General features: G+C 42.2%; 1 protein-coding gene across 2 annotated transcripts in view; it reads left to right on the top strand.

Annotated features, from left to right (window-relative positions):
• The first annotated feature begins 11,188 nt into the window (after nucleotides 1–11,188).
• The window catches only part of GATAD2A (GATA zinc finger domain containing 2A), a 268,656-nt gene continuing 255,448 nt past the window's right edge, over nucleotides 11,189–24,396 (top strand). The window contains exon 1 of one of the 2 annotated variants that reach the window (XM_030218021.1): nucleotides 11,189–11,321. The gene's annotated coding sequence lies outside the window, so the exon portion shown is untranslated. Of the gene's footprint in view, nucleotides 11,322–11,562; nucleotides 11,581–24,396 lie in introns of those variants that run through there. The other variant, XM_030218023.1, reaches the window with a different exon arrangement.

Here is a 24,396-nt window from a genome sequence, read left to right as displayed (position 1 = left end):
GAAAAAAGGAAAACTGGAGCGCGCGGCAACAGAAACAAAATAAACGAATTCGCGAAGAACGCGACAGTTTTCCGGGCTGACTAAGAGAGCCGGCAGTAGCACGACTCTCTCCAGGCGCGGAAAAGAAAGGCCTGGCGGAACGGTCGCGCACGGGCGGGAAGACGGCCGCGCATGCGCGGTGGGCGTGCCCTGCGTGCGGACCGCCCGCGAAGCTTTTTCCGGTTGGTAGGGCTGCCGCGGACGTCACCCAGTCGTGAGAACAAGCAGCCTGCTTCCTCGGAGAATGGCCAGTTCATGGACCGTTTTCAAGTTGCGTGGTAGTGCGTTCCATAGCTGTGCACTCATATAGGAAAGGTAGATGCATGCAACCAGGAGAAATTAGATCTTACCTGCTAATTTGCTTTCCTTTAGTCCCTCCGGACCGGACCATTGGACTGATGGGTTGTGCTTGCTACCAGCAGGTGGAGACTGAGAAAAACTCTGACTCTAGAGAGCCAATAGGAGCCCTGGCCATGTGACCTTAGCCTCAGTATTTGAATAACAAAGCAGGAAACAAAGAAAGAAAGACCTTCTGTGCCGTATGGAATCCTAGCAGCCACAAAGCACTCGGCAATGCCAGTATCAGAGCTCACCAGCAACTCTCACCAGAGAAGTGGTATGGCCCGATATGTATTACAGCTCACCAGCAACTCTCACTAGAGAAGTGGTATGGCTCACTTGTACTATAGCTCACCAGCAACTCTCACCAGAGAAGCGATATGGCTCACATGTAATATAGCTCACCAGCAACTCTCCCCAGAGAAGTGGTATGGCTCCGTATATAGCTCACCCGCAACTCTCACCAGAGATGGTATGGCTCACTTGTCTTATAGCTCACCAGCAACTCTCACCAGAGAAGTGGTTGGCCCCTTAAGATTTTATATATATTCCATCAACTGAGCTTACCAGCAACTCTCACCAGAAAAGTGGTAATCATATTTAAGGTTTATAGATATTCCAGCAACTGAGCTCAGCCACAACTCTCACCAGAGAAGTGGTATGGCGTATTTAAGGTTTTATAATAGATTCCAGCAATTGAGCTCACCAGCAACCACCAGAGAAGTGGTATAGACCACGTAAAGTTCTGTATATATATATAGTATTGTTCCACGAATCGTAAAGGAATGAATACACTTCCTACTGATACACTTCCTACTTAATAAAGAAGCTAAAGAGTAGAGAGAACATGGGAGGGGCCTGTCCGGTCCGGAGGGACTAAAGGAAAGCAAATTAGCAGGTAAGATCTAATTTCTCCTTCCTTAGCGTCCCTCCGGACCGGACCAGGATTGGACTGATGGGAAGTACCAAAGCAGTAATCTGAAGGGAGGGACCCTATGAAAACTGCAGAGAAATGTTCATGCTGCATGGGCCACCTGGCGACAACTAACATGTAGTGTGTCCCAATGAGCAAAATAAAATGAACTAGGACTAAGTTGCCAACTTACCAATGTGCACCGAGAGCACCAAAAATCGCCATAGTAAGAATAGAGCCCGCTTCTGAAGTTGTGGATATGTTGTAATACGCTGTGGAACTGCCCTCTCAGCGAGAAGAGAAATAGACATTCTCATTTCCTTGATCCTTCGCGATATAGCGGGTTAGAAACAATGAAAAACTTTTACGCCTACTGGCTAGAAGGACAAAACCAATAAGAAAAACCGATTGGGAAAGGTGAAACTTTAAACTACAGCAGACCGAAAAGATTACCAACCGTAGAAGTATTCCACACATAGATCTACTTGCTGCAATGGCTACTGGGAAACATGCTTGAAGAGGAAAACTTTATAGAAAAAGTTATGGCTACTAGAAAACAGAACTTTAAGAGTCTGTTCACCTAGTTCACCTAGCTGGTGGACGAAGCGGGAGGTACAGGTTCAGGACTCCTTTAAGAAACCGCTTTGACAGTGGATGCTGCATAAGCGTGCGGTTGTCAACAGTATCATGCATCACTGATAGAGCTGCCAAATGAACGAGTAAGACAGACAAGATTTCGCAAGATGCAGAAGATATTCCAAAACATGCAAAATGGATACTGTTTGTGGAATAAAGTGGCGAGAGGAGTACCACAGAGTGAACCGTCGCCACTTTGATTCATAGGACTTTAATGTAGATTTCTGTCTGGAAGCAATTAAAACTTGAAGTACTTCCTGCGAAAATATCAAAGATGTTGCAGACCCAGTAACCACACGCCATAAGTTTGAGTGACTGGGGGTCCGGATGTAGAAGGGTGCCTTGGTTCTGCGTAAACACCTAGTGAGATGATGGAAGAAACGCATAAAGAAGGCTGAAAAACCCCTGCTGGACATTGGCATCTGTCCCTGTCTCCGTCAAGACTGTTGCTGAACGGAAGAAGCAAGAAATGTTCGTGAGCCTGAAGGCAAAAAGAGATAGCCCTGAAGTGTCGCAGTGAGGAAGTAAGACTGAAAAATGAGAGTCCATTCACCTAAATGCAGGGTGACACAACTAAGAAAAAATGAGTACAAACTCAAGAGTATACTCTTAACTCCTCCTTGGCGGATGACATAACCCATTGCCATGGCAAGGACCAACATAGCTCTCTCGCCTTGTTTTGTCAGTAGGGAAAACAAAATTCACCCGAAGGTAAAACGAATTGCTGAGGTCCCCCAGAAAAAAAAAATATATACAAACAAACTTCTGCCAAAAAGTGTACTGCACGAAGCATCCCAATGACAGAACTAAGGTTCTTGAGATAACTAGATGACACTTAAATAGTGCGATTGATGACCCTGAGATTCGCAATAGGATGAAGGAAAATTCCTTCTTGGGCATTAGAAAGTAAAATTGCATTCTGCAGAATAGAGCGAGGAAATGGCCGAAGGCCCAAGGTCACCAAGAAAAATATAAACTGGGATGTTTGCAGAGGAGACAAAAGACTGTGCGCCAACCTGACTAAACAAAGAGAAAATCAGAGATATCTGATGAGAGATCAAATGAGAGGCCTGGCTACAATCACCACCCAACCTAGAGACTGTAAGAAATGCACACCCGGTGCGTGACCTGAGAACTCTGCTGATAAGACTTTCTCCAATTAGGCAGTCGTCTAGGTAAGAATGAAATGACCCTAAGAGCGCAATGAACATCCTCTTAGATCTATAAAAGAACGGAAGAGAAGTACTGCTGAAAATGACCGGTTAATGCATAAGCAAAAAACTAGCCATTCTCTGGATCCTGAGGAGAAGAGGAAGGGTGACCAAGGACACCAGTTAAATAGGGCTACAAACTCCAACCCTATCTCTATGGCGTTCCATAGTTGGGTAAGTTCTGAATATAGAAAGTTCTGAATAGGAGTCCACCAGCTATGGTAGTACGCTCCAGACAGAAAAAAATTGTCCCAGTATGAACGTCTGATTCACCGGCCTGTAATTTCTTGGATCTCCCTAATCCACATACCACGGTCATGTGTCCTCCCTCACTGAGATGTAGATTGTAAGCTCCTTTGAGCAGGGAACGTCCTTCTTTGTTAATTTGTACAGCGCTGCGTAACCCTAGTAGCGCTCTAGAAATGTTAAGTAGTAGTAGTAGTACCAGACTCACACCCAATAGATATGAATGTTGAGCTTGTTTCAGGTTAAAACACCGAACCTAGGCCCAGGGTCCCCGGTGTTTCTAGTGGTGAACAGCCATGGCAAATATTGTATGCGTTAGTTTGCAGAATTACTGCAAAGCCTTGCTTTTGGAGCAGAGATTTCTGTTCGATACTCTCGTGAGAGGTTTTTTTTTTTTTTTTTCTTTTCTTTAATGCTGTTCTGGCTGTAGAAAGGTGGACATTTGAGCTTCCCCAGAATGGCAAAACTTATGTACCTATGCCCATTAGATATGAATGCTGGACTTGATGGACTTTAGGCCTTACCCAGCATAACCATACTTATGTACCTACGGTATAAATACACAGGAAGTGAGTGAATCCCCTTCCAATTGAAAGAACACTCTGGAGTGAAGGCGCATAGAATGAAAATGAAAAAGGACAAACTTGGAAATTACCTGTAACAAAAAAAGTGAAGTTGTGCCACAGCCACTTGGTGAAGGCAGTGTAGACAAGACTGTATCTGAATTCAAGAAAGCTTGATATAACATCAGGTCTCTAAGGAAGAGGAAGAGATAGCAGATGGTATGTATAGGCATACTGGACCAAACCAGGATGTTTATAATCTGCCAATGCTGAACTGATAGAGTAGAGACAAACACGAGTAGATGGTTTGAGGACCGTCCACTATCTTTAAGTGAAAGGATGACTTTATTCTCTAAGTGACCATATGTCCTGTAAAAACCAGAAGAAAGCTAAAATGAAAAATGAGAGGCTTCAAGGCAGTTGGAAAAGAAGGGAAGACATGAATAAAGCATGCCTGCTAAGGCAGCTGAGTGACTGGGAGCTTGGTAGACAGGACTGTCCCTCAGAGAATATGAAAGAGCTGATATATCCCCATGGCATCTGAACAATATACTGTATGCCTCTAGAGAAGGCTTCTTAAAGTCGGAAAAAGAAAACACTGTATAACACTACAGCCATTGAGAGTGTCTGTTAAGTTCTTAAAACACTATATAACATCATACGCATGGAGTAAAATGCTTGAAAGGAACTAAGATATTATGGTCAGAATTGCAAAGTACCAATCAATTGACTCTTAGACAATGTAGTTCTATTCACCAGGGAATGAGAAAGACAGAAATTTACTCTATGCCTATAGAGAAAGTTTCTAAAGTTCTTAAAACACTGTATAATACTACAGCTATTGAGGAAAATGCTTGAAATGAATTATGATATTATGATAAGATGTAGATTTTCCACCAGCAATGAAAAATGACTGAGCACCAGAAAAAACTAGTGTTAACAGCCCCGTGATACATAGAAATTTAAAAGAAGAAAAGCTTGTTATATCCATATATGAAAGGAGCCCCCTTTCAACCAAATATTGCCTGCTGATGTGAAGAGCATTTTAGAATACGCCGTTCAGCACATACAAAAGTGTACACATCTTGGAGCCGAACTGCTCTATGAACTGCAGCCTTACCTTCAGCAGAGAGATCCCCGACTGATAAGATGGAGGGAGAAACAAAATGGCCGCCGTTCGCTCCACTGGCCCTGTGGCGATCGTCAACAGCGTGCCCGACACCTCCGAACAAGCGGAGCCCAGTGGAACGGCGAAGAAACAACAGCCGGCGAAAAAGGCCCCGAAAAAACTGGAGGCAGCACCGGACCCGAAGAAACCTTGAAGGGAGAGCAAAATTTACACGTTCCGGCTGCGTGAACTGCGCGACGCTGACCGACAGCAGCTGTTTGAACTTTTAAGCCATATCGGAAAAAACAGGTGGCCGCACTTACGCGGTTCGCACCTTTCTTTTTTTTTTTTTTTTTGTTCATTTGTTTAAACTGCCGCCGCCAAAACGCAAGAAAATGGAGGAAATTAAATCTGACGAGAAAAATCGCTGTTTAAAGTCACAGATACTGAATTATTTTCTCTGTTTGTTTTTTTTTTTTTTTTTTATAACCCCTCAATCATAATAAAACACTGGAGCTGCCTGCTCGTTAGAAGTCTGGGGAAAGAAAGGCTGCTTCTTTGAATTTACTTTTATTTGATTTAATTCTTTTAAAGCAGCTACCTGTTAAAAGTGGCTGCCTCTCCCAAAGACGGTACACCTTTCCAGAGAAAGGGACGGCCCTTCCCTGCTAAGCCAGGGAGATGGGGAGGAAGGGGGGGGGACTCGAGACACTCGAGTTTAACACCCCCCGAGGCTGTCAAAGAAAGAAGAGAAAGGAAACCCTGTCAAGCCTCTAAATAAGATTCCAGGCACAGAAGAATTATCACAAATATCTGTAATATCTAAAGAGAAAAGGAGAGAGACTAATGGGCTCACTTCCTACCTGCTGGGACTGAGAAATACTGAGGCTAAGGTCACATGGCCAGGGCTCCTATTGGCTCTCTAGAGTCAGAGTTTTTTCTCAGTCTCCACCTGCTGGTAGGCGAGCACAACCCATCAGTCCAATCCTGGTCCGGTCCGGAGGGACGCTAAGGAATTTGTATTTCAGACCTTTACAATTGGGAGGATGAAGACTGAGGAATGTGCGAGAAGATTTTATTGCTTAATCATGCCAGAGATTCTAAAAAGCTACTTTTAATCCTCTTGGCAGATTTCATAGTGTGATGCAGCATCACACCCATTAAATCATACCATTTATGACTTCTGCAAACTAATTATAATCATTGCTGTATGACACCAGCCACCATTCCCCAACTATTCTACTAGCTATGGATGGGTTGCCAATGAGCTCCAGATTTGCCCAACAGGTTGATCCAGAGCTTAGTTTACCCCACTGCAGCAAGGGGGTTGTAGATCTAATTTCCCTATTGCATTCCTCCCCCCCACAAAAAAACCTGCATGCAATGAGGCAAATGGTACCATGTTTATTTACTTGATCTGCTGCAATATAAAATTGTACATATTGAAATGGTTAACACCAAACCAAAACAAGTGTGGGATCAACCTGCTGGGCAGATCTGGAAGTAGCTGTCAACCCCCTGTTAATAGAATAGTTGAAAGAGCAGAATGTACATATCAGTGCTCTAAAGACTTATTCAGCAACAATGATCCCACAACGAAATGCCCAACGTGGACCATGTTTCACTCCATCAAAGGGTTGCATCAGGGGCAAAGGAGCTCAATGAGTCACATACAAACAAGGTGTTCCAAAGGAATAAATCATAAGCAGGATAATTCTAAAAAGCCAGAACTGGGAAGGCTTAAAGATTTGCAATCCCAACTAAAATATGCAAAATGCTCACAGCAGCATAGACACAGACTATTCTCAAGGCTGTTTGGGTGGGGCGAAATATGGTGCATGTCTGGCATTTTGTGACAAGATCATCGTGAACACTGGTACATGGCTTCTGCTCTTTTGACTACTCTGTGTGCGAGCTGCAGACTACAGATGCTGTGGTCAGTATTCTCAATGGAGGGGGGTTCTGCAGGGGTCGGTGCTGGGACCGCTGCTTTATAACATTTATAAATGATCTACAGATGGGAGGAACTGTAATTTCTGAGGTAATTAAATTTGCTGACAACAAAGTTAATCAGTTAAAAGGATTGTGAAAAATAAGATGACCTCCCGAGACTGGGAGACCAGGCATCCAAATGGCAGATGTTTAATGTGAACAAGTGAAAAGTGATGCATGTGGGGAAAAAGGAACCCGAACTATAGCTACAAGATGCAAGGTTTTACATTAGGAATCACCGACCAGGAAAGGGATCTAGATGTCACCGTTGATGATACATTGAAACCCTCTGCTCAGTGTGCAGCAGCGCCTAAGAAAACAAACAATGTTAGATATTAGGAAAGGAATGAAAAACAAAAATGAGGCTGTTCTAATACCTTTGTATTGCTCCATGGTGCAACCACACCTTGAATATTGTGTGCAATTCTGGTCAACATCTCAGAAAACATAGTGGAATTAGAAAAGGTAGAGATAATGACTTCCCTATGAGGAAAGGCTAAAGAGGCTAAGGCTCTTCAGCCTAGAGAAAAACACTTCTGAGGAGAGATACGATAAGAGGTCTATAAAATAAATGAATGGAATGGGTAAACGTGAATCGCTTGCTTACTTGTTTCCAAAAATACTAGGACTAGGGCACATAAAGATACAAAGTAGTAAATTTAAACCAAATCAGAGAAAATATTTCTTCTCAACATGTAATTAAATTTGTTGCCAGAGAATGTGGTAAAAGCAGTTAGCTTAGCAGGGTTTAAAAAAGGTTTGGATAACTTCCTAAAAGAAACATCCACCGCTTATTTCTAGGATAGGCAAAATTAAATATATTGTACCTTTTTTTTTGGATCTTGCCAGGTACTTGTAACTTAGATTGGCCACAGTTGGAAACAGCTTGATAGACCTTTGGTCTGTCCCAGTATGGCAACACTTATGTTCTTATGGATGACTTCTGGCTGATCCATAAAGGTCAATGATGGAAATTTCCTTGTTCTCAGCATCAACTGTGCCTTTAGAGTAGAGTGGGAAAGCACAGTCCTCAAGGGCCACAACGCAGTTTGGTTTTCAATATTTCCAAAATGAAATATGTATGATATCTATTTGTATACAATGGAAGCAGTACATGCAAATCAATCTCTGCCACAGTGAATATGCATGAGATTGATTTGCATGCACTGCTTCCATTGAGGACCATGGTTGCCCATCCCTCTTTTGGAGGGTCAGCTTTCATTGTGTTATATCTCTAATTCCTCAAAGAATACTTAAAGGTTCAAAAATAAAATTTTCATTGCAATTTCATGGATGAGGCAAAGCAAAAATCAAAAGTATATATATTTGCTTATGGATCACCAAATGCCCGTAGAAACCCCCTTAAGGCCACTACTGGTAGCAGTTCTCTCAAGTCCCTGATATTTTCACACCTAATGACTAACCCAACTAGACAAGAGTCTCAAAGTACTGAAAGTTTTTTTGCCAGCCCTACATATAATTGTGCAAGGGTTAAAAAAAAAAAAAAGTCTCCACCACCAGAACTCTTGTTTAAATTAAAAGACTGTAATGAATTAAAAGTGAAAATAATTCATTAAACTTGCTCTTTTATTGGATGCATTTAATTGATATAAATCACCACCTATTTCTCCCAATGATGAACAAGTTTTTCTCTTCAACCAGTTGCGCACAGTCTTTTCCACTCATCATTGAGCTGAACAGATGCCTCTGAAGGTATTTCTTCACTTTTGGAAAAAGATGGAAATCACATGGCACCAAGTTTGTGCTGTATGGCTGATGGGGTGAACCTGAGACCCAACTTCACAGTTGTCTTTGTGGTGTTTCACGCTGTGTGAGTCTAGCACTGTCAAGATGCAACAAAATTTCCTTCTGCTTTCAAACTCTCAAGCTTTTTAAAAGAAGTTTTCAGGGTTGCAATGTAACACAGAGTAATCCTCCAATTGTCCTTTATGAGTTCATCAACCTTTCTTTTGCTAGACTTGTCCATTGCTGTCACAGGTCATCCACTTCACTTTTGATCACACAAACCAGCCCCTCTCTGTCCACAGTCTTTACATGTTTGGTCCCAGCATGCACAGTACTTAAATCATTGTCATCACCATAACCAACCAGCATGCAGTGATGAATTTCAATTGGAGGTACTCCTTCAACAGTCAGAAATTGTATCCTAGCATACTGTTTAAATCACATGGGGTATTCACTGCATGGTTCCATTTCACAAGTAATAACAACACAGTCTCTTCACACAAACACTTCTTGTGAACCAAGGTGAAGGAAGAGAATTCTAAGAACAAGTGAACATGTGTAGCGCCTCACTCCTGCCATCTGTTGATGGAGATGGAGAGATTACTTTTCATTTAACCCTCATATTTCATCTCTCTCCTTAGGGGTAGCCTTACACCTCAGCTCCTCATACAATACAGTGCACACAATTCATATTCCACCAAATCCTACCCCCCCCCCCCAAAAAAAAAAAAGATGTACAAATTTCTCAATAAACAAGGTTCTACAGCCACAGGGAAAAACAAAAATTTAAATGGCAACAAAAAGACCTGTAACGTGACTAGGGAAAAAAAAGGTGCTAAGTAAGCTTTTCTAGACAAGATGCTTGATTTGGAAAGATCTATCCATCCCTTTCTTAAATTAACCGGTGGAAAGTGCAGACACAGTAATAGAAAATATATCATACAGATATTTAAATACTTGAAAGGTATTACTATAGAAACAAATCTTTTCCAGAGACAGGAAACTGATAGAACTAGGGGTCATCGATTGAGGATGCAAGGTGATAGACAGGAGTAATATCAGGAAATAATTTAAATGCGTGGTATAAACACAACGAATCCCTATAATGAAAAAGGATGCAATTAAAACTTAAATGACCTCATGGCTGATGTGTTATGATGAGCACTCCAAAACTTTATCTGCCGTCAGTGATTGTGTTACTGTTTGTCTTTAATAGAAGCAGGAGAGGTGAAAAAAAAAGCTCTCAGGGCTTGTACATTCAAACACCTTATATACCGTACCAAGAAACTACTTAGAATATAACTCAATGGAAAAGGTAAATGAAGATGAATTCTACTACCACTACTTATCATTTCTATAGCGTTACTAAATGTACGTAGCGCTGTACACTTGAACATGAAGAGACAGTCCCTGGTCGACAGCGCTTACAATCTAATTAGGACAGACAACCCGGACAAAGAGATAGGGGAATTACTAAGGTGGGGATGATAAAATAAGGGTACTGAACACGCGAGTAAGGGTTAGGAGTTAAAAGCAGCATCTATTATGATCACACTTACTAAATTAAGTCAGGTCCTCAATTAATTTGGCTTTGACTTTTGACAGCGATGTCAATTTCTCCCTAAAGTACTGTACTTTTACACGAATCCTTTCCTCTGAGCTACCATTTGAGAAACACTGCTATTTTCAGTGGATCAAACGGGGGGAAATCTATCCTCTCGCTTCTTTATATATTAACAAGTATTTATTTGCTTTAAATAGGGATCTGTAATCAGCCCTAAATACGCTGCAATTATGGAGCAGTCCTACCTACCAGGAACTAGGAGAAGTTGCTCCCGCTGCTGCCCACGTGGGCAGATGTTGTTCCACTTTACCCATCCGCTATACAGCCGGCTTTCCTCGAACCCCACTCCCACAGGCGCAAGCGCAAAGTCCGAATGCTCGTGACAGAACGCCAATCAGACGAGTCGACCTCATACAGCGACGACGATGGAATAGCAATGCTGAATGCACGTCCACACACTCGGGAGATGGGAGAGGAAACGTTCGCAGCACAATCGTGCGTCACCCTGACAGTAGTGCATGATGGGTAAAGTCCTTGCCCTGCTGTGATCGTCACATAAAAACCCTACCCCACCTCGCAAACCGGAGATTGGTGGGGAGTATAGAGACCCAGAGTAGTTTGATTGACACCTTTCAGGAAGCAATCTGACGTTTAAACCACGCCCTTTAACTTCCGGCCCGATTTTGGGCCTGCCTCACGACCTCTCACTTTCCCCCCTCCGCTACTATTGGCCAGGGTACTGGGATTCACCCAGTGCTCATTGGGTCCCCACCCTGCCGCTCAACGGAAGGGGCGGTGCCAAATGCGGAAGCGCGCGCGTGCGGCTGCAGAGGAAAAGAGCAAAAAAAAAAATTCTGCCTAGCAACCGGGAAACCGACGGGAGCGCGGGAACCGCTGTGTGAAGAAGAGGAAGAGGAAGGGTGGGAAGCGCGTGTTCCAACATCACCCATCCCCGTTCCCGAGCGTAAGTATTACTTGCTAGTATATGGGGGGAAGGGCAGGATAACGCAGTGTACCTCTGACACAGAGGTGAGGCGCTTGGTACAGAGTCCGGGGCCTGAGGCCTGGTTACGTATCCGTGGGGGGAGGTGCTGAAGGAGCTGACCGCTGAGCCTTAGAAGAGATGGGGGAAAGGCAACTTCTGGTTCAAGATCATCCCAAGGAGGGGAAGGTTGCTGCCTGGTGCTCATCTCTTACTTTCACACCTGCCAGCAGCTCTTCACGTAGGTGAAGGAGGGGACGAAAACTGGGCTTGGGGCCTTAATTTTCAGGGGTGGTGGTTGAGTAACGAAGCGTTCATGTTGTCGTTTGTGGGTAGTTTAATCTTCTTAACTCATGGTAATTAAGTTCTCTCCCCCACCTTCATACTTTCTCACTTTAAGATAAAGACATGTCGTGGGAGATATGGGAGGGGAATTGGTGTGCTCATTTGCCCGAGGGAATATAGAATCGTGGAAGAATTTTGGCTGGGCAGACTGAATGAGTCAATTGCTCAGTATCTGCTGTCATTTACTGTCTAGTTTCTCAATTAATTTGCAGGCCAACCTGGTTGTGCTGTCAGACGAGTATATGTATTAGTTTGGAGCGGTAAAAACAAGAGAGGTTAATGGCACTCAGTACATTAAGCAGTGTATTGGGGCATGAGCTTATGTGGACAGTAATTCACATCATCAGAAGAATCTGATTAAGTGGTCTCTTATTCTGGTCAGCTCATGCCCCATTAACTAGTGAATCGCATCAGCCTGTTTATAGTCTTTGCTGGTAAAACTATTATTATTATTTGTTACATTTGTATCCCATATTTCCCCACCTTTTGAAAATCAGCCCTGGTTTCTGACAGTTTTGTTCCTTGTAAGTGCTGTTGGAACAGGGAGATAAATACTTGAAACTTTGGAAATAAAAGCTGTGATTTTATTTAGGATTGGATATTTATAATGTAAGCCCTGTCCAACCTACTTTTATTATTAATATGGGATATAACCTGAGAATGCTACTAGGTTTTAAATTGTGGGAAAGGCTTATTTTCTTTTCCTTAGAAATGAATTACATTTCTTCTTATTGAAAGATAGCAGCTGAGAATAACCATCAAAAGTTTTCATTAAGCCTCTTCCAAAACTGAAACACAATACTCCAAGTGGGGTGTTGTGCTTTCTTAGAAAGTGGGCAGTGTTGTGATTTCTTGGAAGTACTAATTGAGTAAATAGTCCTGTGATGTACTTTCTTCCTTGTATTGGTGCTATTCATCTGTTTCCTACCAAATGCTGGTTTGAAATTGCATTTGCTATTCTAATAAAATAGCACCACACTTAAAAATTTTTATCTACAAGTCTTGGATGTTGCACATATGTCTCTGCAAGATTACCCACTCAGACAAACAGCTTAGGTGATCTGAAAAAGAGAGTCAGTACACCTAGACACCATCAGAGATGAGGGAGAAAAGCCATAGGTACTCTTGGAGCCAGATGTGCTTGGGACAAGAGAGGTGTATTTTCCTTATCTACAAGTGGAGAGTTTATTTACAAATACAGCCTCTTGTGCTGTTTTTGCTGTAAATTGCAAGGGTGTAATGTAGATTGAACTTGTCAAAAACCTATTTAATTGAAAGTAAAAACATTCAGGGGCCAGCTCGGCAAGTGTAGTACTGTATCTTGTGAAGAATCCTGGGTTAGCAGGGGATTCTGTGGAGGCAGCATTTGCAGCCCCAGGGGCATAGTCATTGCTTTAGGGTGACATCTGGTGGCTGGATTGAGAGCCCAGGATTGCAGGGATGTAGTCTGGAGGGCACTTAACCCTCCATTGCCCAGATACAAAATAAGTTACCTGTATATCATACGTAAACTGCTTTAGGCAATATATCAAATCCCATCCTCTTTCCCTTTCCTCTACCTAGTGCCATCACTGCAATAATAAGGCTAAGTAGTTTGGGGGGATTGAGCGAGGAGAGCTATAAAATGAATGTAATTCACCTTTGGCTACTAAGGTGTGAGCTAAATCCAAGTAAATAAATATACATAAATACAGTAGGCTACAAAAATCCCTGGGTTGTTGTGACTGAAGGCTTGTGATGCCAGATCTTAGCAGTGATTCTGACTGAGGTGGTAGTTCAAAAGAGCAGAAGGAAACTTCTGCATGAAATATGTGTTCAGCACATCTTTGAGCATAGTAATGTTTCCAAAGAGCTCAACTTTTGTACAGCTAATATGATCAAAATGCAGGTAGGTGGTTTTTACCACAGATAAAACAGAGAGGTTCTTGGCCAAATAATGACACTCTGATGAAGAGAGGGAGGTACTTCCTGTTAGCTACAGTGTTAGTTCTTCTGCTTAACCCTTTCAGTTGGGTTAAGAATGCAGCCTAGAAGAGAGGCAACACCCTTTATAAAGGATTCAAAGTGATAGTAGTGACCTGTATTTGGGAAGCTGCAAATCCAGGACACTGATCCATCTGAAAAACTGTAAAGAAAATCTAAAGCTAGTCAAGCTCGGTGTCTGTTCATCTACTACTTTAGTACCATATCTTTGTGGAAGTGGCATGTATGTCTCTCTTGTACTTCATGCCAGAAAAAGAGAGACCTTTCTATGACAACATGTTTGTGTTCCAGAGATGAGATATGCTGACTCTGCTCAGTCTCGCCCCCATTCCTATAGAGGTGTAACAAAAACCATATCAGTGATGACACTTTTGAAGCATATTTTCAAAGCACTTAGACTTACAAAGTAACATAGAGGGGCAATTTCGATCTGACATCTAAGTCAGACTTTGGATGTTTTGCACTAAACATCCCAAACCCAAATAGCAAACATATCTGTTAAAAAAAAAATTTTTAATACTGTTTGTAACAATGGTTTTGAGCTCTGTACGTTTATCGTTTCAGGCGATATTAGAAACCACCCCCCCCCCCCCCCCCCCACACACACACAAATGAAAAACAGAGAAAATTAAGCCATTGGGATGTAGGAGGAGCCAGTACTTTTAGCAGACTGGTTCCCCATACATTATTATTAGCATTTGTATAGCGCTACCAGACGCATGCAGCGCTGAACACCTGACACAGAGAGACAGTCCCTGCTCAATAGAGCTTACAATCTAAAGTAATACAGACAAGACAATAAGGGCAAGTACTGGGTGAGAAGGAACAAGGGGAGGCAAATGAGTAGTGGCTAGGAGCCAAAGCAGCAGTGAAAAGGTGGGTTTTCGGCATAGATTTGAAAATAGAGATGGAACAAGACGTATAGGCTCAGGAAGTTTATTCCAGGCATAAGGTGCCGCAAGAGAAAAGGAACGAAGCCTGGAGTTAGCAGTGGAGGAGAAGGGGGATGACAAGAGAGACTTGTCCAGTGAGCAGAGATCACGGGGAGGAATGTAGGGAGATGAGAGTGGAGAGGTAGTGGGGGGCTGCAGAATGGATGCGTTTAAAGGTCAGTAAGAGAAGTTTGAACTGTATACGGAAGCGGACAAGGAGCCAGTGAAGCGACTTGAGGAGTGGGCTAGTGTGGGTATAACGATTTTGGCGGAAAATAAGCCGTGCTGCAGAATTTTGGACAGATTGGAGAGGAGAGAGATGACTGAGCGGAAGACCAGTAAGAAGTAAATTGCAATAGTCCAAGCGAGAGGTGACAAGGGTGTGTGGATAAGGGTTTGTCAGCATATTCAGAAAGGAAGGGGTGAATTTTGTTAATGTTGTAGATAAAGAAACGACAGGTTTTGGCGATCTGTTGAATATGTGCAGAGAAGGAGAGAGAGGAATCAAAGATGACACCAAGATTACGAGCCGAGGAGACAGGGAGGATGTGACATCCCATGAGAGCACTGGGGCACCCTAGGGGGCACTGCTGTGGACTTCATATAAATGTTCCCAGGTACACATCTCACTGTTTCTCCCTTATCTTGTCTGCTGAGCCCTCCAAAACCCACTACCCCCAACTATACACCATTGCAATAGCCCTTATGGGTGAATGGGGCACCTATATGCGGGTACAGTGCGTTTCTGGTGAGTTTTGGAGGGCTCTGCAGACAGGATAAGGATAGGTATGGACCTGGGTCCACCTGTCTACAGTGCACTGCACCCACCACTACAGTACTCAGGGGACCTGCATGCTTCTCTAATGGAACTGGCTGTCATAGAGGCTGGTAAGTACTATTTTTTATTCACATTTTTTGGGGGGTGGGAGGGGGTCAGTGACCACTGAGAGAGTAAGGAGGGTTGTCCCTGAATCCTTCCAGTGGTCATCTGGTCATTAAGGGCACTTTTTTGTGTCTTTATTCGTTAGAAAAACAGGTCTAGACCAAAATGTTTAAGTTTTTGCGCTAGACGTTTGGTTTTGTTCCATTATGGCTGTAAAATATCCAAGTGTTAGGCCCAATCCCACCTTCAAAATGCCCCCTTTTGATTTGCATGAAATGCGTAAATAGATGTCATGAGAAGGGATCTCCAAATGTTAGGGTCAAGGGTCTGGCAGTTAAAATATAATCTATTAACTTATCTCTGTAAGAATATCTACTATATACCAACTGAGTCAGTTCCTGAGATTCAACAAAAAACCTCAGGCTTAAATTAATTAACATAAATTCAAATATTAGTGATATGTGCTCAGTTCATACCCATTCCAACCATTATATCCCCAAGGGAACATGTGGCAGTTCACAGATGGACCATCATCGCACATTAGGCGTTCCATATCCCATATCATGTATGTACGTACATTGTAGCCTTCCATTGTACTACAGTTTGTTACTTTTACCTGCATTTGCTTCCACTGTCTATCAGTACACCAATTTTATACATTTGTAATAAACCAATAATGATTAACTGGATAGCTCACATACAGTAATATGTAGTTGTTTCAGCTTTTCTTAATACCCTTGCTCTAGGTAGTACAATGCCTAATGCGGTAAATGTATACATATTAAGAAACCTAATGATGACCTGAGGCTAGCTCGTATCAGCCCACTGCGATCCCCTCAATACTTCTCCCCATAAGCATGTATAAGTATCTAAATTCAATTATAAACATAGATTAAGGTGCATATTTTAAAAGCACTTAGCCTTCCAAAGTTCCATAGGTTTCTATGGAACTTTGGGAGGCTAAGTGCTTTGAAAATGACGCCCCCAAATCACCTACCCAATACAACATAATCTGATAGGTATGCATAAATATTAAGGTTTTACTTTCCTTGAGGATGTCTCCCATGTGTCCGTGTTCTAATGAACACACTTCCTATTCATTCACTCACTCAAACAATCTCACTATATACCAACAATCCCCTTAACCCTGGCTGAGTTTTGCATTGATTCTTCAGAAGGGGATTCTACAAATAGACATACAAGAAAAATTAAATCACAACTACCTTCACATGAGCTGAAATATATCTTTAACATAGAGCTGTTACATAAATCCTTAAATATTGTTTCACAGTACTTACTAAACACTCATTAGATCCTTACTTGCGGTCACAAACCCCGAACGGGTTTTCCACAGGGCTCCGCCCTTCTAGGTGTGGAATGTGTTTCATCACTACCCAAGCACTCCTTAAATATACAGCGACGTCAGATCCAGCAACGCTATTGGTTGAGATTCCCCTTCCTGAATGTTGTCACAACCGCCCTTTCTCTCAAATGAACCAATATCAATATCCAAACCTACAGCATCATTAGTTATATCAAACCTAACACTTTAAATTACAACCACTCTGTCTCTATTTTTTATTTTTTATTTTTATTTTTTGCATTTGTACCCCGCGCTTTCCCACTCATGGCAGGCTCAATGCGGCTTACATTCAAGCCAAGGGGCTAGATAGTCCCCCAGGTAAAGATTAAATGAGTTTTTTTTTTTAGTTAATAAATCACTCAGCGATCCACCTCTCGTCAGCGATACCCGCAAAAGTACTGTATACCGTAATTCTGATATCACATGTTGATGCTCATGCCAGTGGGCTGACAAAGATGCCTCAGCTTTTACTGTTCTGATGTTGCTCATATGTTCCCCGATTCAAGTCTTAATCTTGTGGGTTGTGTGCCCAATATAAAACAACTTGCACACCATATACAGTAGACCACCCCCATAGTATTGCAGGTATATCCACTTGGGGGTGCAGAAATCCAAAAGAGATAAGAGGGGAGAGATTGGTAAGCTCAGCTCAGGAGAGGGACTTTGGGGGTGATGGTTGTCCAAGGATCTCAAGGTGATGAAACAGTGCGACAAGGCGGTGGCTGCAGCTATAAGGATGCTAGACTGCATAGAGAGGGGTATAACCAGAAGAAAGGAGGTGTTGATGTCCATGTATAAGTCATTGGTGAGACTCTACTTGGAGTATTGTGTTTAGTTTTGGAGGCCTTATCTGCTAAGGATGTAAAAAGTCTTAAATTGGTTCAGAGAAAAGTGATGAAAATGTTAGTGGGTTTACATAGCAAGATGTATGTGGAGAGAGATTTTGCTGACCTAAATAAGTATACCCTAGAAGATAGGAGAAACAGGGGTGATATGATACAGGCCTTCAAATATTTAAAAGGTATTAATTCGCAAACATAGGGGGCATGAATTGAAGTTGAAAGGGGTAGACTCAGGAATAATGTCAGGAAGTATTTTTTCACAGAGAGGGTGGTAGGTGCCTGGAATGACCTCCCACAGGGGTGGTTGAGATGAAACGTAACGGAAATTCAAAAATGTGTGGGATAAACACAAAGAAATCTGTTTAGAGGGATTGGATTCAAAGAAGCTTAGAGATTAGATAGGAAAGCCAGTGCTGGGCTGACTTCTATGGTCTGTGCCCTGATGGAGGCTGAATTACATTTGGATGGGCCAGAGTGGAGCTTTTGGAGGCTTAGACAACTTCAGAAATTTCAGAATGAGGCCGGTGTCGGGCAGACTTCTACAGTCTATGCCCTAAAAGTGGCAAAGATAAATCAAGAACAGGTATACATACCATATGTAATGAGTTTATCTTATTGTGCAGACTGGATGGCCTGTACAGGTCTTTATCTGCCAACATCTACTATGCTGTTATATGTTAACTATGTCTGCAAAACAGGTTTCGAAAATGTCAGTTTGGATGTTTTGATAAGAATCCGTCTAAATGGTGCCCTATGCCACTTTTGGGTGTTTTTCCTCTTTCAAAAATGAGTCCCATAGTAACCTGTGGAACTTTGTAAGTCAGAGTGCTTTGAAAATGAGCCCCATTGTCTAGCAGGACTCACAAGTCATCTCTTACTTGGTGGCATTGTCTACAAATGAGTGAGTTTTGTTCATACCATGACAGTAATTTTCATTTTCTTATGTTTTTAACCAAGGAGGTTTAATTGACAAGAGACAGTGAGAGTGTGCTTGGCCCATTATCTGGCCTGAAGCCAGTAGGCAGATCTTGCTGCCACACAAAGTAATGTATTTTGAGTATATCAAGATGGCAGCTGTGTAGGGAAGCAATTGAACCTCTTTGGGTTCAGCTTCAGCCTTGTTACGTGACGCTGCCTCCTGTCAATCAAACCTCGGTTTTTAACAACAATAATTTAGACTTCACCCTAATTAAAAATAAATTATAGTTTAAAATTCAGTTGATACCTTTTCAGTAAGTTCAGTGTGATTTACATTCAGGTATGATAGGTTTTTCCTTGTCCCTAGAGGGCTTACAAAGAGGCCCTTTTATTAAAAGGCATTAGCCCTAATAATGCACTGTTAGTATGCCAAAAAAGATTTGCCACAAAATGCATTAAAGCTACTTTTGGGGTTTTTTTCTTTTTTTGTAATTCTTTTGAGAGGGGGAGTCCCATGTATGTAGAAGTGTTATCCAGCTAGCACGTTCTAATTAGCCTTTTGCTAACTGGATAATACAGGACTTAACACAGGGGCACTTTGTGCCACCTAAATAGGAAGCAGTAAGTACTTTTGCAGTATTTTTTTTTGCAGATTGGGCACGTTAATAGAAATATAAGTGTGGAACCTGCAAAAACAAGTATTTTGAAAGCCCTAATACTGGCATGGAAAATTTGGGTTAACATATGGGAATGTCCCATGTTGAGCTCAGAGCTTAATACATTTTAGTAAATGAGCCCCTAAGTTTGTATGTGAGGTAGTGGAAGGTTGAGTGACTTGTCTAAGATCACAAGGAGCAGTAGTGGATTTGAACCCTGGCTTCCCTTGTTCTCAGCCCACTGTTCTAACCACTAGGCTGCTCCTTCACTAATTAACCTATAGAGGAGGCTAGCTGTCGTCTTTTTTTTTTTTCTTTTTCTGCCAAGATTCTGAATTGTGGGATCTCGCTTGTTTTGATCCTGTTTTTCATTGCAGTTGGAAGTTGGCTTCAACCAATGCCCTGTCTGATACTTGTTTTTTCTCATAGGACTACACTTGGAAGGCAGGCATGAACAGCCAAATATTGGCCTTCTATCTCTTGCATGTGAAAACATAGTTTTGCTTCAGTGAATTTATACATTTAGTAGCCAGTTCTCATTTTCCCATACATAAACTCTTGATGCATTGCTTCAAAAATGGTTGGATATATACTGTAACAAAAAAAATTAAATCAGGAATCTTATATTAGATTCCCTCCTACCTCTTGTTGCGGATCCCCTGCCTCTAAATGCAGTTCTGGGATAAAGAGTTTAATGGTGCGGCTCCTCTGGTCCTTCTTCAACACTGCTGGCAGATCGGCAGGGGGCTACTCAGTTACCTTTCATTAAGATTAAGTTGCTGGTGGGAAATATTTGTGGGGAGTCTAACTCTCTGTTCTGGAAACGTAAATGTTGTGTGGTTTAGTAGCTATGCAGTGTAAGACTCCCTGTCAGAAACTGGCCTTTCCAAATTGAAAGTAATCCTTTCTCTGTTGTGAAGTGATAGAACAGTGGTCATTCAGTTCAGTTTCATGATTCTTAATCTGACTTTGTGGGCTTGGTGGTAGATGTTTGCTCTTTGTAGCAGACTGTGAGCTTGAAGGTTGTCTTTTTTTTTTTTTTCCTTTAATTTCACATTAAATCTCTTGAATTGCCTGCCCTTCGAGCTTTAATGCCGTCCTCTGTTTTTCATGTAAAAAGAACTGGTGGGATTTTCATAGCTAGCGTGTGCAGTATTGACCTACCTTTGATTTACACCTTTTCCTGTCTGCTCTGCTGTTATTTGGGGGAAGGGAGTCTGTCTGTCTTGTTATAGAATGAACTTGTAATCCATTCCTTTACATTTTTCCTAATGTGTTTCATATTTGCATTAAAAAGTTTCACATGACCCCAGCTATCTCTGGGCTTTCTTCTGCGAAGCTTCTGCACTAGGCTGGTGCTAGCCTTCCACTGAGCTTGTGGAGGCTAAGGTACAGCATTCTGTTGGCCTGTGTGGATCAATGAGGCCGCTTTCATGCTTTTTTGCTGCAGGTGTGGTCATGAACTCCAAATAGGGTTGCAAAGCCCCGATTTGGAGTCATCATGTTGGACTCTTGTAAACAATGATTTTGTTACGTATTCATATAATTAGAAAATTGACACACGGATTTCAGACTCACCTTCACTATCTACCTGTCACCTTGACTATTTGTGTCATCTAGACTCTGGTTTGAAACTTGAATTGTACAGTGCATGGTAAAGCATATTAGGCCCGATATTCAAAAACGATTTAAGTGGGCCTGCTTAAATCACCTGGTGCTGCCTAACCCCTGATATTCAGTGGCACTAAACTGGGCAGAGCTGCTGAATATCGGCTCTGACCTTAATGGACAGATCAGGAGCGATGTTGGGGAGGGATGGAGGAGGCCTGTTTGGGAGGCTGGGAGGAAGATTGCGGGTCTTAAAAAAATGTATGTGGGTCCTGGCCAATATTCAGCAGTGACCTGCATAAGACAGTTTTGCAAGCCCCGGCTTAATACCAACCAGAACCTGCATAAACTCTGGCAGGTACTGCGAGACAGTTTTGCCCCGGATATTCAGTTCTGGTGCCTACACATCACCTGGCACTGAATATTCAGAGCTAAATTAGTCAATGACAGCGTTTAAAAAAAAAAAAAATACTGACTGCTGCTGGGTAAAGATTGATCAGATTATTTTTATACACTCCTATCAATAACCTGAAAGCCACTTGTTCTTATAAATGTGTTTAGAATGATGGTGGTGTGCTGTGGAACCATAGAAGGAAAATCTTGGCAGTGTCAGAACTTTGTGTCTCCAGTTGTGTTTTAATTGTTGTTTTCAGACTGGGACTTGGTGCACACTGCATAGCCTCTTGACGATCGGAAAAAATTAATTATTTTCTGGGTTAGTAATATTAGCTTTGGTGTGTATTATTCAAGGGATCAAACATAAACAGGAAACGACTGTCCTGAGCATCTGAAGGGCTGTCCTGCAACTGCCCATACTTGAGCTTCTTGCTCCTCAGGTTGGGCTGGCTTCTGAAACTTATGCCAGTTGGCATTCCAGCTCTCTCCCCCACAAAAACAAAGAAGATACGGGTTGTTTCCCTTTGTTTGAAAAGCTGGCAAGTGAAGTTGGTCCTCTGGAGACTCCCACTTTTGCCATTCCATGAACCAGCCCTCAGGGGCGTGTCATTAAAGCCAGGCAGCTGGTGCTCTCTTCAGTGCCACACCCAGGAGCATGACAGCTTCCTGCATCTTGGGCATTTCCCTGTTGGTGTTGGCTTATTGCCCTCTTCTTTGCATTTGTGATGTCTGCAATGAAATCCTAAGCAAAGAGCAGTGAGTGAATGATGCGAGTATGTATTTTAAGTGTGTAATGTGATTCCATTTCCAAAAGTAGCATTTAATTCAAGCTGGTAGAAAATAGGTGGGTTTCTTTTTTTTTTTTTTTTAAAGCAAAAGTGAGTATCAGCATGCTGAAGCTACTTGTTATTTTAGTAGTTAAAAATAGGGAGATTGTATTTAAATCCATCAAACCTCCGTTCCTTAAAAACATCTTTAAAATCTACTTTTTAAACAGACCTATAAATTATTAGCAAAAAAAACCCCAGTGGTAATACCAATTGCCAGCAACAAAATTTCGCATGACTCACAGGTGATCTCAAAAACAATTTTTTATTTTTCAAATTGTGGGGGATTTTGAGTGATTATTATTATTGTTAAAAAGTTATTTTGAGATATCCTGTTTCATGTGAGATAAACATGACACCAATAAACATTATTTGATGTAGTACAAGCATTGATAAGGGAACTAAAAAGCAAGAGAAACACAGAAGCTAAGGACAGTGTACGGCCCTGGTCCTCAAGGGTCATAGACAAGTCTGCTTTTGGTTGTTGACCATGTGTAGTCAAGATGTTGCTGATTTCATGCTTTTGGGTATCCTAAAATAAAATGACTCATTGTGCCGCTTAAAGTCCCATGCTGTGTACCTTTCAGGTAACTTAAGTCCACACTTAAAATACTCAACCTGGCAGTTCAGCCTGCTTCTCTTTTAGTTCTGTGGAACAAGAGGACTAAGAAGTTGAAACTAGGCTGTGAATATAACTGCAAAGATAGCCTTAATATACCAGAGGAGTTACACAGAGCAATGGGGCTGGTGGGTAATGAGGGTATGCAAATTAATTTCATTTCTGGATTAAAATTCTCTACCCTTCATATGAAGTCATGGGTTGTAATTTTATAACAGGACATCTATGTGAGATGTAAAAAAAAAGGTGCCTGTTTTAAGGTTGTTTTATAAAGGCAGCATAGCTGCCTGTGTGCCTTTGTAAAATAAGATATCTGCTCTTGTACTCTATGCATGTACCTGCATCAGTGTTGCCTCTAAGGTGAGCGTGTGATCAATAGCTCATATAAATAGGGAGCATCACTCGCTTCTGGGTTAATGTTCTCTCATTGTCACCAATGCCCCGACATGTCTGGGTGCTGCTGGGGAGGGAGGAGAGCTTGACTTTGATCACGCTGGAAGAGAGGAGGAAGGAAGGGGAGGAGTACTGGAATCATCCTTGAAGGGGAGGAAGATGATGTGCACTCTTACTCCGCTCTCCCTTCACAACCCAAAAGTTCCCATTTCAGCAGTGTACTTACCCAGCTAGAAGAAACAGCAGCAGCCCCCACACCTCCCAAAATCCCCCCGCTCAGCAGAGGGACTGTCCCTGGTGGCACTCTCCCTGCTACCCTTGCAGAATTAGTCAGAGTTGCAGCTCTTCTATTTGCTACTACTACTATTTAACATTTCTAAAGCGCTACCAGGGTTACGCAGCGCTGTACAATCTAACAAAGAAGGACAGTCCCTGCTCAAAGGAGCTTACAATCTAAAGGACAAAAAAGTGCAGTCAATCAAATTGGGGGCAGTCTAGATTTCCCTGATAGAGGTACAATGGTTAGGTGCCAAAAGCGACATTGAAGAGGTGGGCTTTGAGCAAGGATTTGAAGATGGGCAGGGAGGGGGCTTGGCGTATGGGCTCAGGGAGTTTATTCCAAGCATAGGGTGAGGCGAGGCAGAAAGGGCGGAGCCTGGAGTTGGCGGTGGTGGAGAAGGGTACTGAGAGGAGGGATTTGTCCTGTGAGCGGAGGTTACGGGTAGGAGCGTAAGGGGAGATGAGGGTAGAGAGGTAATGAGGGGCTGCAGATTTGCCTAGGGATTTCTGCTAGGAAGGTCTATTGCATGTTAGCTTTTTGAAAATTGCTGCAGGAAAAAGTGCCTGTATGCATCATTTTGTTCTGCAGGTGCTTTTGCATAGTTTTCAAAAGTAAAACTATCCTCGTCATTGCCTCTCTAGCCTTTTTTATTAAGGTTTTAGAAATAACATTGTAATGAATCAGACATAAGAGAGACCATTAATCAAATACCAATAAAACACATAGTTAACATTAAAGAACATGAGACATAACATGAGCAAGAGCATATAAATTAAAGTTAAGGCTAGGAATTAAACAGATAAATTCACTAGCTGGTTCCCAATAATGTGTAAATAAAAAGAAGGAAAAAGCCCCCCAAACTAGAAATTATGATTTAAAATTTTTAAAAATAATTAACACTAACCCCCCTGTTTATTAAGCCGTGCAGCAATGCTGACAGCCCATTCAAAGTGTCAGCATTAGCACACAGCAGCCACTATTGCGGCTTAGTAAACAGGGGAGTAAATTAGCT

The sequence above is a fragment of the Microcaecilia unicolor genome, chromosome 11 (genome assembly GCF_901765095.1).
Source record: "Microcaecilia unicolor chromosome 11, aMicUni1.1, whole genome shotgun sequence".
NCBI lineage: Eukaryota > Metazoa > Chordata > Amphibia > Gymnophiona > Siphonopidae > Microcaecilia > Microcaecilia unicolor.
The sequence above is the reverse complement of the archived record's forward strand: the minus strand, read 5'-3'. Positions and strand labels throughout refer to the sequence as shown.